Genomic DNA, 13756 nt, shown 5'->3' with positions numbered 1-13756 from the left:
ATACTATCCACTCGACATGCCTGCTTGCATAGTATGCTACACATCAGTGGCTTGAAAATTATTTATCTGCCCCTGATGTACAGACCGCGATGCAAAGCTGGTCGATAAACCAGGCTGACACTCCCGCACAACCAGATTGTCGTCCAGGACAGCCTATATACAGTAACTGGGGTTGAAAACTATTTCTTATCCTTGCCATGCAAAACAGGTTGATAAGGCAAGCCTACACTGCTTCTTCACAACACACATATTGTGCACGACAGCCTATACAATAGAGGCTGAAGAAAACACGACCCTCCCTATATCTCCACTCATATTGGAGCTAGGAGTTTATAAATACCACACCGCTAATATTTGTGAAATTTTCCGTTTGTATGCCAAATTTGGCTGAAATCGATCCAGGGGTCGGAAGCAGACCCTAGACATACATACCTACAGTCTGCTTTATATATACACTGACAGAAAAAAATTGCAATTCCAAAAAATAGTTCATGTAGACTAATGAAATATCGAGAATACATCTGTCTACGTAATATATTTAAGTGATTAATATTGCAAGATCACAGGTTGATGTAAGCACGAGATAATCAATTACAAGAATGAAATGCTGGTACATAAATAATCGGTGTAACAGCCAAAATGTTGAATGCATGCATAGTGTCAGTCTGTGGAATGAAATTGCATGCCTGATACGCTTGGTTGGACAATACAGAGACGATTAGTGCTGGTTGTGGATGACACTGGACTTGTCCTTCGATGACGCCCAGTATGTGCTCTATTTGGAGACAGATCTGGTGATCGAGCTGGGCAAGGCAACATTTCGACACACTGTAGAGCATGTTGTGTTTTAACAGCGGTATGTGGGCGAGCGTTACGCTATTGAGAAACATGCCCTGGAATGCTGTTCATGAATGACAGCACAACTGGTCGAATCACCAAACTGACAATAAATCTGCGTGCATGCGATGCCCACGAGAGTGCTCCTGCTGTCATACGAAATCGCATCCCAGACCATAACTCCAGGTATAGATCCAGTGTGTCTAGCAGCAGGCAGGTTGGTGGCAGGCCTTCAACTGGCTTCCTTCTAATCAACACTCGGCCATCACTGCCACCGAGACAGAACCAGCTTTCATCAGAAAACACAAAAGACCTTTACGCTGCCCTCCAATTAGCTCTCACTTGGCAACACTGAAGTCGCAAATGGCGGTGGTTTAAGGTCAGTGAAATGTGCATTACAGGACATCTGGCTCCGAGCTGTTCTTGAAATAACCGATTTGAAACGATTCGTTGTGTCACTGTGGCGCCAACTGCTGCTCAAATTGCTGCTGCTGATGCAGTATGATGCTCCAGAGCCATATGCCAAACATGATAGCCTTCCCTCTCGGTAGTGCAACGTGGCCACAGAGTCCGCTCTTCTTGCGATCATACATTCTCGTGACCACCGCTGACAGCAATCATGTACGGTGGCTATATTCCGGTTAAGTCTTCCTGCAATATCGCAGAATATCGTGTTTCTCATTGCCCTATTACACGACCTCATTTAGACTCACTAGGTTTTGATAAAAGGTGTCTTTGTCGCCTTAAAGAAATTATTGACTAACATAAACAGACCACGTTCAATCTGAAAGGTAACTAATACTCATGATCGTCACAGCGTGTATTTGAAGCAAACCTGATATACATTCTTATAGTGGCGCTACTATCGAAACTTTTACCGAAGAGCAGACAATTTCACATTGATGATGGTCCAATCCTGATGGTCTTGTACCCACTGCAACCGTAACTGACGATGTCGTTGGGTCCACATGCGAACACGTAGAGTTGCTCTGCTGCGGAGCTCCATGTTCATCAGTGCACGATGAACCGTGTCCTCCGAAGCACTAGTGCAGGCACCACCATTGTGTTGTTTCGGCAGAGAAGCCACAGAACACCATCTATCTTACTTTACAGAGCATTCAAGCCTTGAATCTCACGTTCTGTGAAGAGTCGTTGACGTCCAACCATTTGGTGGGTAGTGGTAGTTTCACTGTCCTACCTCTTTACATAGATGCTCACGACAGTAGCACGTGAACATTCGACCAGATTAGCCGTTTCGAGATATTCGTTCAAAGGCTCTGTATAATAATAATCTTCCTTTTGTCAAAGTCGCTTATCTCAATAGATTTCCCCTTTTCCAGTCTATATCTTCGCTATGGTGGTTCTCTTCGTGTCTGTTCCGCTTACATATTTTTGCTACAGTATCACATGCCCGCAAAGTCACCAGGCGGCATCCCACGTCGCAGAGGGCGATGGTCATAATGTTTTGGCTTATCAGTGTGTGTGTGTGTGTGTGTGTGTGTGTGTGTGTGTGTGTGTGCGTGTGTGTGTGTGTGCGTGTGTCTTGTGTGTGCATGTATGCTGATCATGTATGTGTACATTATCTGAAGAATACAAACTACAGGCCTCTCAAACTTACATACATTACCTGTGATATTCCTTCAAAAGAAAATAAATAGGTAAGTGTGAACATGTGCACCACTCAGAATTACTTACCTACACTATTCGTTATTCTCTATTGGTAAAATCTTCATTATTTTGTAAAATATGTATTTCAATTTTTTTCATGCTTATTACAATTCTTTTGTGGGAGAATTCGACGGATTTACCAGTGAGATCGTAAACAGAAAGAGAAGTTTGATTCTACACCATCGTAGAAGTTAAGGAAATACTGAATTATGTGACTGAAACCGAGTGCTGAATTGCTCTCAAAACAGTCAATGACGTCACTACTGAGACACAAAACCATGTATCTAGCAAGGGTGGATCACTATGATGTTTTACAGCATAATACTATAACCACAATTTCATAACATCTGTAAAATAGAATTGCCAGACAAGTAAACTGTTCTTCATTCACAATGGCTAAGTTATGTCACTTAGTAACTTTTTAAAAGTCCATTAGTAACACAGACATATTCCTACACCGAGGTATGCAGACTTCTCTCACATAATGACTGAGGCATCTATGTAATGGTGACTGTATCTAGGATTTTATTAAAGCTTCTCCTAACACTATGCCTTGTCGTTGCAACCATTCTTCACTATACTGCGCTGTTCTCTTCATTTCTTAACAATTTTGACACTTTATTACTTCCCTTAGACCTTCAACTGATTTTTCTGTCTTGGTTTTCTTTCCCAAAAATTTCCATTCCAATGTCACCTAAGAGTTTAAACTGCACATCACTTTACAGTTCTTGTGTGGTAACCCAACCAAGGAAATACGTATGAACAACAGGCAGTTTCATTGACACTGAACATGACATTACGATAAGAATACAACTACATATACAAAGAGCTGCATCATGAGAGAAGTCCAATACCGAGCAGAGTAACACAGGCTATGTGATTACAGATAAGCAAGCAGTATCAACATTGGCAAGTGAATGCTGGACAATAGGAGAGACAGCTTAAATGATGGCAGACAATATGTCAGGTGTTCACTATGGTGTTTGAGGAAGGAGTGCTGGTAGCAACTTCTAGTGCAGCCCTGCCTCTGGCAATGAATGGTGGGCCCTTGTGTTCTCACTTCATGCTAGACAGATGACTGTGGCGCTTGGCGACCATCAAGCTGCTACCATCACACTGAGATCGCACGCAGAACTTGTGGTGACCAGGCTTCTTACCAAAGTCCTCCCCACATGTGGGTGCGATATAAAACCATAGCCCAAGATGTGGATGCAGAAGTGGAAAGAAAGGCCCCCTTCTGGACAGTGTCGTCGTAGACATTGGTCTGAGTCCAACAGGCCCAATGATGTCGGTTCGATGGTGCTGCCTGTGCGGTGGCCTCTGTCATGACGACAGCATCAGTGACTTCCATTGATTCGACACATGGAGTCTGTAGACGGGAGAGGAGATCTCTGTTGGCCGGAACAGTCATGTTGCGACGGTAGTGCCCAGGCCAGGTGCTCGTCCAGCGGTGTTGGTGAGCTGATAAGCCATCCATGATGGACGGTTGCTCGGCTGTGGGTGCATGGAGGAGCTCTACATCCTGCTAGTCTGCAGGGGCATGGTGGTGGCTGCTCATGACATGACTGCTGCCAGTGCTGGAAGTGCAACCGCCAGTGTTACGTCGCGAAGAAACCTGGAACATGTGGGCTGAAGTGTGCTGTGCCAGGTGAAAGGCCCCAAATTTCTGGCATTGGGGAGGAGCAAAGATGGGTAGCATAGGCATAGGACGGCAGGGTGTGGGGTTCAGTAACAAGTTATGGTCGCCAGTGTGATGATACTGGGCTTACCAGCCTTGCTGGTGCGTGCTCGTCCAAGTGAGGGTATATCTGGTTCTGATGGCAAGCAATCTGCCGGACAGACGACTGCAGCGTGAACAGGCGTTGACTACGCTGCTGCTACCGTACGACTGCCAGAACCCATTGATCTTTACAGCCAATGATACGGGTCCAAATCCAGGAACCTTTCTTGAACATTAATGATAGGCAGCCTTTTAGCAGGTGAGGTGAGGGCACCAGTAAATATAGCAGGATACGAGGCTGGCAGCAATGAAGAAGTTCTGCTGGACTTTTGTCTGTAGAATATGTGAATCTATAAGAACTGTGGATATATCCTCGACATATTTCCTCATTTGTTGCTTGAATGCGTGCACTACTCACTACACCAGTGTGGCTTGTTGTTTGACACATTTTCTGCAAAAAAAAAAAAGGTTCAAATGGCTCTGAGCCTTATGGGGCTTAACTTCTGAGGTCATCAGTCCCCTAGAACTTAGAACTACTTAAACCTAACTAACCTAAGGACATCACACACATCCATGCCCGAGGCAGGATTCGAACCTGCGACCGTAGCGGTCCTGTGGTTACAGATTGTAGCGCCTAGAACCGCTCGGCCACCTCGGCCGACATCTTCTCTAAGCACACTCTAATTACTCTACGTGGTTCTTGATGCCTGGCCAGTGGACATGACGGCAGGCTAATACTTTGTTGCACAACGTTCCTTAATGGCTTTGATGAAGTAACGTGAGGATATCTGGTTGGAGTGAAGCCTTTATAACTACTATTGGTGCATCGCGTTCCCTTGTGAGCAAAATAAAGCCGCCTACCAAAATCGATCGATCCAATAATAATAAATAGTGATACACAGCTCTTTTCAGTGTAGGACGTTCAGGCCACCGAAGTAATATACTGAAGCGCCAAAGAAACTAGTATAGGCGTGCGTATTCAAATACAGAGGTATGTAAACAGGCAGAATACGGCGCTGCGGTCGGCAACGCCTATATAAGACAAGTACCTAGTGTAGTTGTTAGATCATTACTGCTGCTACAATGGCAGTTTATCAGATTTAAGTGAGTTTGCACGTAGTGTTATAGTCGTCGCACGAGCGATGGGACAGTCTCTCCCAGGTAGCGACGAAGTGGGGATTTTTCCGTATGACCACTTCAAAAGTGTACCGTGAATATCACGAATCCGGTAAAACATCAAATTTCCGACATAGCAGCGGGACGGAAACAGATCCTACAAGAACCGGACCAACGATGACTGAAGACAATCATTCAACGTGACGGAATTGCAACCCTTCCGCAAACTGCCGCACACTTCAATGCTGAGCCATCAGCAAGTGTCAGTGTGCGAATCATTCAACGAAACATGAACGATATGGGCTTCCGGTGTACTCTTGATGACGGCACGACACAAAGCTTTACGTCTCGCCTGGGCCCATCAACTCCGCCATTGGACTGTTGATGACTGGAAACATATTGCCTGGTCGGTCGAGTCTTGTTTAAAATTGTATAGAGCGGATGGACGTATACGGATATGGAGACAACCACACGAATCCATGGGCCCTGCATGGCAGAAGGGAACTCTTCAAGCTGGTGGAGGCTCTGTAATGGTGTAGGAAGTGTGCAGTTGGAGTGATATGGGACCTCTGATTCGTCTAGATACGACTCTGACAGATGACACGTACTTAAGCATCCTGTATGATCACCCGCATCCATTCATGTCCATTGTGCATTCCAGCGGACTTGGGAAATTCCAGCAGGACAATGTGGAACCCCCCTCCAGAACTGCAACAGAGTGGTTCCAGGAACACTCTTATGCGTTTAAACACTTCCGCTGGCCACCAAACTTCCCAGACATGAACATTATTGAGCATATCTGGAATGCCTTGCAACATGCTCGTTAGAAGAGATCTCAGCCCTCTCGTACTCTTATGGAGTTATGGGCAGCTGTGCAGGATTCACTGTGTCCCTCAAGCACTACTTCAGACATTAGTCGAGTCCATGTCACGTAGTGTTGCGGCACTTCTACCTGCTTGTGGTGGCCCTACATGATATTAGGCAGGTGTAGCAGTTTCTTTGGCTCTTCAGTGTATGTGACAGTGGGTGCACTGCAGGACTGCATGTGGCACTGATGACGCAGTTGCTGGTGATAGGGAAGTTGTCTATTGCAAGATGTGCCTCAATAACAGAAAAATGTTGGCTTAAGAACCTATTTTGAGATTATAAGGCCGAGGTATTCAATAGACGGTTGAAAGAAAATTTATTTCTGTAAGTTACATTTGAGACCAGCTTCTTTTAGGACGTAAAAAGAATTTATACATTTTTTAAGTGTTCCCACCTCACAGCCCCAATGACGACGATACTGTGTAATACAAACAACTCTCTAGAGAGCGTAGTCAGAGCTCAAAGGCATTATGAATAACAGCAACAACACTCAATAACCATTCAATTATCATAAAAATTCATTGGCTTTATACAGGCGGTATTGAGTGTTGTTGTTGTCTGAATAATTTACGCAGCAATAGACCTGCTGTGTTGGTTGCTTCAAGTATCTTTACTAAATAGCGGGGGCACTGGCTTCACCAAAAGCTAACCACTTCTGTCTACGTAGTCTTGGTAGTCAAAATTACTTTCAAAACTGCGACAGTTAACTGTATTTTGTCACTTGTCCATATCTTATTCATTACACAAAAAAGCTCTTTCGACAGGTGCGCTACTTTCAGACAAACGTAGAAAGTATTCAATAATTACACGAAATTTCGCACAGTTCAGATTGTTGTCATGGAAATGTGTGAACAACTCCACCCAACGGTATTCAGTAGCTGCATTTTTAGCTTCCCAGCTTGATATTTTTTCATCTATGACGAAGTTGTAAACAAGCGAAAACTCGTCGTCCGTCCCCGGTAGTTGAGTGGTTGCTCGGTCAGAGGGTTTAGCTCCCCTTTGTAATAAAAACTGAGTGAACGGATCAACGAATAACCTGAACGGATGTCATCGGACGTCCGCCACGAACAAATTCAACGAACAATATAGAACAAAATGAGATAAAAAAAGTGGTCAGCGCGACAGAGGCCGGCCGGTGTGGCCGAGCGGTTCTAGGCGCTTCAGTCTGGAACCGCGCGACCGCTACGGTCGCAGGTTCGAATCCTGCCACGGGCATGGATGTGTGTGATGTCCTTAGGTTAGTTAGGTTTAAGTAGTTCTAAGTTCTAGGGGACTGATGACCTCAGATGTTAAGTCCCATAGTTCTCAGAGCCATTTGAACCAGCGCGACAGAATGTCAATCCTAAGAGCGCGGGTTCGATTCCCGGCTGGGTCGGAGATTTTCTCCGCTCAGGAACTGGGTGCTGTGTTGTCCTAATCATCGTCATTTCATCCCCATCGACACGCAAGTCGCCGAAGTGGCATCAAATCGAAAGACTTGCACTCGGCGAACGGTCTACCCGACGGGAGGCCATAGTCACACGACTTTTTATCGAATACATCCGTAATTTGGTCGCTGGTCAGAAATACTTGTGTAATAAGCAAATCCGTCACATCCTCTATTTCTTCGCACGTAGGTATTTTTGTCAGAGTTGCTCATTCAAACACTTCTAAGTTTTCTCTCAACTGACACCACTGATCCAACTATCCCTTGGTAGTCTAATAAAATAAAGCCGCCGCAGTTTCTACACCTTGAACAACAGCGTCAGTTCCTTGTAACTATGTGACTAGGATGGTGTGAGAAAGTAAAAGCGAACTTTCTTTACGTCCCAAGTTATCCCCGAGACACTTAATTTCCTTTGTAGATTCTACAGCAGAAAAGCACTGTGCTTGTCTTTAACAACGTTTGAAGGAAAGTCGCTGCCTGTGTATGCGAAAAGTATAGCCATAATTCAAAGGTGGAATTTAAAAAAAAAGGTTTTTAAAACATTTGGGCATTATCGATGTTCATAAAATAACTTTTTAAGGGCTGAAATTGAAAAGTCTGTCAAGTGCCGGCATTAACGGGAGCCACCTGGTTTTTCTGTAGACCAGGAGTTCTTGATACTCTGTGTAATTGGAATCACAGAACTCTTTGAGAGCTTCCACAAGAATTCTGTAGATGTAACAAAATGCTGTAAATGTAACAAAATGAGTAAATTTTTACAATGATACAGTCGAAGTACACAGGGAAACAATCTTGATCTGTTTTGATCGCGTTGTGAACTATAAGGGCTCCACATCCAATCCCAATCAGTTGCCTTCCGAGTCATGGTTCAGTTTTGCGTAAACATTATTACTCCCTTTTCCATTATTTCCTCCAAAATCGCAGTATTATCTCAACAAAAGCCACAATTTTCTTATTTAAATCATTGCACGATAATACCTACTTCAAATAATCGACAACAATGTCCGATGTTTCACCAGGCTGCTCTCGAAGATCTAAAATCTTGACTTTCATACCTTGATAAGGTAAAAAATATCGAATCAAAACAGGGAATAATTTTACTGAGCCATGATTTGAAGCATCGTTAATAAAGATTCACAAAGATGCTCTTTCAACTCATCCGTCACCATAGATGCCAGCACATTTATAATAATAGCCTGGGATTTTGTACGAGCGCATCTAAATTTTTTCTCAGAACATGTTTGAATTATGTTAGAGTCACATACATCTGAGCTAAAGCTGTGGTTTTCTTGAGTCTTGTGATACGATCATGCACATTCCTTTGCAGCTACATCCAAATCCTTCGAAGGCGAGGAAAATCGTTTCTTGTGAAAGAAGCAAGCATTGACAACCTGGAAGCAGCAGCTTGATCGGAAAGCCTGTGGTTTTCGATTATAAATGTTTCTCAATATCGCTGGTACCACCACGACCAACACTGAAATAAGTACGACACTTTTCACACGTAACATCTCATGCACCACTCCTTTCTTTTATAAATGATTGCTGATTTTGCAATATAATATTAAAGGTACACTTGCGTTTAGGCATTTTTCTAACGTTAAAAACACACAAACACGAAAAGGCTGAATGACTTGTTTAATTGTGCGCGTGCACCCGAACACTCCGATACAAACTAAAACTAAACAATGTTGCCACACGTCAATTTCGCTCTCGCGGGCTGAGCGGCAGCATCTGTCTCGCTCTCGCAAATAAATGGTTCAAATGGCTCTGAGCACTATGGGACTTAACATCTGTGGTCATCAGTCCCCTAGAACTTAGAACTACTTAAACCTAACTAACCTAAGGACACCACATACATCCATGCCCGAGGCAGGATTCGACCCTGCGACCGTAGCAGTCCCGCGGTTCCGGACTGAGCGCCTGAACCGCTAGACCACCGCGGCCGGCTCGCTCTCGCATGTTACTCGCTCTCTCTTCTTCACGCCGCCCGCGCTGCCGCCGTTACCCTCGCGTTTCGAATGTAATGAATATAGGCAGGTAGGGGGTACGTCTAATCAGTTATCATTAGGTCTGTTTGCAAAAGCGGGTCGTTTTTTCTCTGGCTGGGAACAACGGTAGAGACAGTCTGAAAGTGGGACGTATGGTCACGTTAGTTAAATACCATGATTTGTTAGAATGGTTTGGCCAGTGGCGGCTGGAGTTATGTGTCTGACAAATACACTCCTGGAAATTGAAATAAGAACACCGTGAATTCATTGTCCCAGGAAGGGGAAACTTTATTGACACATTCCTGGGGTCAGATACATCACATGATCACACTGACAGAACCACAGTCACATAGACACAGGCAACAGAGCATGCACAATGTCGGCACTAGTACAGTGTATATCCACCTTTCGCAGCAATGCAGGCTGCTATTCTCCCATGGAGACGATCGTAGAGATGCTGGATGTAGTCCTGTGGAACGGCTTGCCATGCCATTTCCACCTGGCGCCTCAGTTGGACCAGTGTTCGTGCTGGACGTGCAGACCGCGTGAGACCACGCTTCATCCAGTCCCAAACATGCTAAAGGGGGGACAGATCCGGAGATCTTGCTGGCCAGGGTAGTTGACTTACACCTTCTAGAGCACGTTGGGTGGCACGAGATACATGCGGACATGCATTGTCCTGTTGGAACAGCAAGTTCCCTTGCCGGTCTAGGAATGGTAGAACGATGGCTTCGATGACGGTTTGGATGTACCGTGCACTATTCAGTGTCCCCTCGACGATCGCCAGTGGTGTACGGCCAGTGTAGGAGATCGCTCCCCACACCATGATGCCGGGTGTTGGCCCTGTGTGCCTCGGTCGTATGCAGTCCTGATTGTGGCGCTCACCTGCACGGCGCCAAACACGCATACGACCATCATTGGCACCAAGGCAGAAGCGACTCTCATCGCTGAAGACGACACGTCTCCATTCGTCCCTCCATTCACGCCTGTCGCGACACCACTGGAGGCGGGCTGCACGATGTTGGGGCGTGAGCGGAAGACGGCCTAACGGTGTGCGGGACCGTAGCCCAGCTTCATGGAGACGGTTGCGAATGGTCCTCGCCGATACCCGAGGAGCAACAGTGTCCCTATTTTGCTGGGATGTGGCGGTGCGGTCCCCTACGGCACTGCGTAGGATCCTACGGTCTTGGCGTGTATCCGTGCGTCGCTGCGGTCCGGTCCCAGGTCGACGGGCACGTGCACCTTCCGCCGACCACTGGCGACAACATCGATGCACTGTGGAGACCTCACGCCCCACGTGTTGAGCAATTCGGCGGTACATCCACCCGGCCTCCTGCATGCCCACTATACGCCCTCGCTCAAAGTCCGTCATCTGCACATACGGTTCACTTCCACGCTGTCGCGGCATGCTACCAGTGTTAAAGACTGCCATGGAGCTCCGTATGCCACGGCAAACTGGCTGACACTGACGGCGGCGGTGCACAAATGCTGCGCAGCTAGCGCCATTCGACGGCCAACACCGCGGTTCCTGGTGTGTCCGCTGTGCCGTGCGTGTGATCATTGCTTGTACAGCCCTCTCGCAGTGTCCGGAGCAAGTATGGTGGGTCTGACACACCGGTGTCAATGTGTTCTTTTTTCCATTTCCAGGAGTGTATATTTTAGAGAAAACTGGTCACTGTGAGCTTAGCCAGTACTTCCTCATGCGAGATTTAGAGGAAACAGCGGTTCGCTGCGAATAAACACTACTTCGTGGTTGTCACACTGAGTCTCACTGAATGAGGAAGTTCTTAGATTTCTTTACTCTGTTTGCACTGCTGTTACGTCGGCCCAACTTTCTAGCTGCTGACCAACTGCTCAGGAAATTTCAAAGGAATGCGCAGTCTGTAAGACCTGCTACAAAGTAGAATGATTAAACTGGAGGGCTGGCTGACAGATTGCTTTGTCAGGGGCCGACGGGATAATGGCACCCGTAACCACTGATTCTTCGTGCAAAGCTGACACAAACTGACACCTGCGACTCACAAGAGACAGTCATTTTTGGGCGGGAGGGATACAAATAAAGAAATGCAGTCTCAAAATTTTAGCCCCTAAAACGTACTGCAAATACTTTTTAAAAATTGTTCAAGTTACCCGTTTTTGTCGCACAAAGAACCACTTATGACAGCAGTTTGAACAGCCAATTCTGCCTAGAGCGCGATCGGCCATGACAAGAGAGCGTAGCACCATGCAGTGCTAATATCCGGAGTGACACAAGTGAATTTGAAGCACCTAAGTTTAGGAGTTGTCTGTGTGTCTGTACCTCAGCGCACTGCATTATTTCGGTGATTTACGAGTAGTTTGCTGGTCTGTAGGCTATTTACTGTGACCCCCAGCACACCAGGGCGAGTGTTTTGTATCAGTGTAATAAATAAGCTCAGTGAAATCCACCCTTAAATAAATTGTTCCAAAATAAATAAGTACACTCCTTCCTCTCTCCAGCAGCTGGACACAGACTCAGTCCTTCCCTGTCATTTCTCCCGAGACTACCATGGGATGACAGCACAGCACCCTCTGCTGGCAGTACTGTGTACTAGGTCAGTTGGACTCTGGACCTCATAGTGAACGCACTGGAAGGAGTTACTGCCTATGACAACTGAAACTGTTTAAATAAACACTGCATGCAAAATAAATACTTATGTCCTTCGTATCCAACAGCCCAGCACATGCTGAGCCCTTTTCCCGCCAATTCGAAGGAAGATGTGGTGGTTGGATGTCTTAGGTTAGTGGAGGTAGGACAGGTGACCTACTTTCCCACCAAAATGTCACCAAAAGTTCTCAATTTCACACCATGCATTAAATCTCACTCTCTTCCACACTTTACAGCACTTATCAAACATTTTGGTACCGAAATATCACAGTATTAATATTCCCATCGGAGCACCTAGCAATACGTCTGATCACTATTAGATCCAAGCCCTGACTCTACTCATCTCTCTACACAAAAGACGTTCCTAGTTCCCGAAATACACGAGAATATGCTAATTTCTGATTGGCAGAGAATCATCAAATCCAATGGGAAAGCGAAATCAAATGCGCTGAGTCCCACACATACATATATACAGAACCGTTCAAAATTTGTTACTGAATCAAAATAGTAAATTAACATAAATTTCGAAAACCCACAAATATAAAATTAACTCCTTCTTAACTTCTTTACCAAAATCATATTCTCATTTCTCTTGTACCATAACGTGACGAAATAGTTTATAACAAATTCCCCAGTAATCACACATGCAGTTCTTGAACATTTCTCATGAGACCAGTTACTTCAATATATAGCATAAAAACTTTACATAAAACAAATATTTCACATTAACACCTTCATTGACTCTTATGACTAAGCACAATTATAATAGTAATCAACAAATAATTAGAAAATTAAAGAAATAGAACTGCAAATTAAAATAACTGTACTATCACTGCACCTCAAACTGTGTCCGTCAGCTAGTGACCTCTACCGTATCGAAAGAAATTATATAAACTCTGCTACCTGACGCCACCTCTCCTACGCATGACTCATACTGTACACCTGTACGCCTCTTCACTCTCTTTAATTATGAAAAAGTTTTCCTCGTAAATAAGAATTTTGAATAATTTAACTTAAACATTGGGCCAATTCCAAAACCAAAATATAAACTCTAAGCTAAACTCCACCCGAACTGGTCATGAAGGTCCAACGGTAATTTTGTCAGTTTACGAGATTGGAATCGCTACTTCGTAATCAAATAGCTCCTCAATTTGCCTCACAAAGGCTGAGTGTAGCCCGGTTACCAACAGCACTCGGCACACCAGATGGTCACCCATCGAAGTGTTAGCCCAGCCCGACAACGCTTAACTTCGTTGATCTGACGGGATCTGGTATTACCACTGCAGCAAGGCCTTTGGCAAACCAAAATATAGTAAATTAAATTTCCTTTAGTTCACACTTGGTAGTTCTAAAACTAACCTAGCCTGGGACTTGACAAAATTATATTGCTTCCAAATACATCAAAATAGTTTTTCATATAAAATTAGTTTTTTCACACAACAGTGAAACTTGAATTTCAGCGCATATTACAATATTTATAAAATTTTCCCTTTTTGCTATGGGCGACG

Source organism: Schistocerca serialis, chromosome 3 (genome assembly GCF_023864345.2).
Source record: "Schistocerca serialis cubense isolate TAMUIC-IGC-003099 chromosome 3, iqSchSeri2.2, whole genome shotgun sequence".
NCBI classification, from domain to species: domain Eukaryota; kingdom Metazoa; phylum Arthropoda; class Insecta; order Orthoptera; family Acrididae; genus Schistocerca; species Schistocerca serialis.
The sequence above is the reverse complement of the archived record's forward strand: the minus strand, read 5'-3'. Positions refer to the sequence as shown.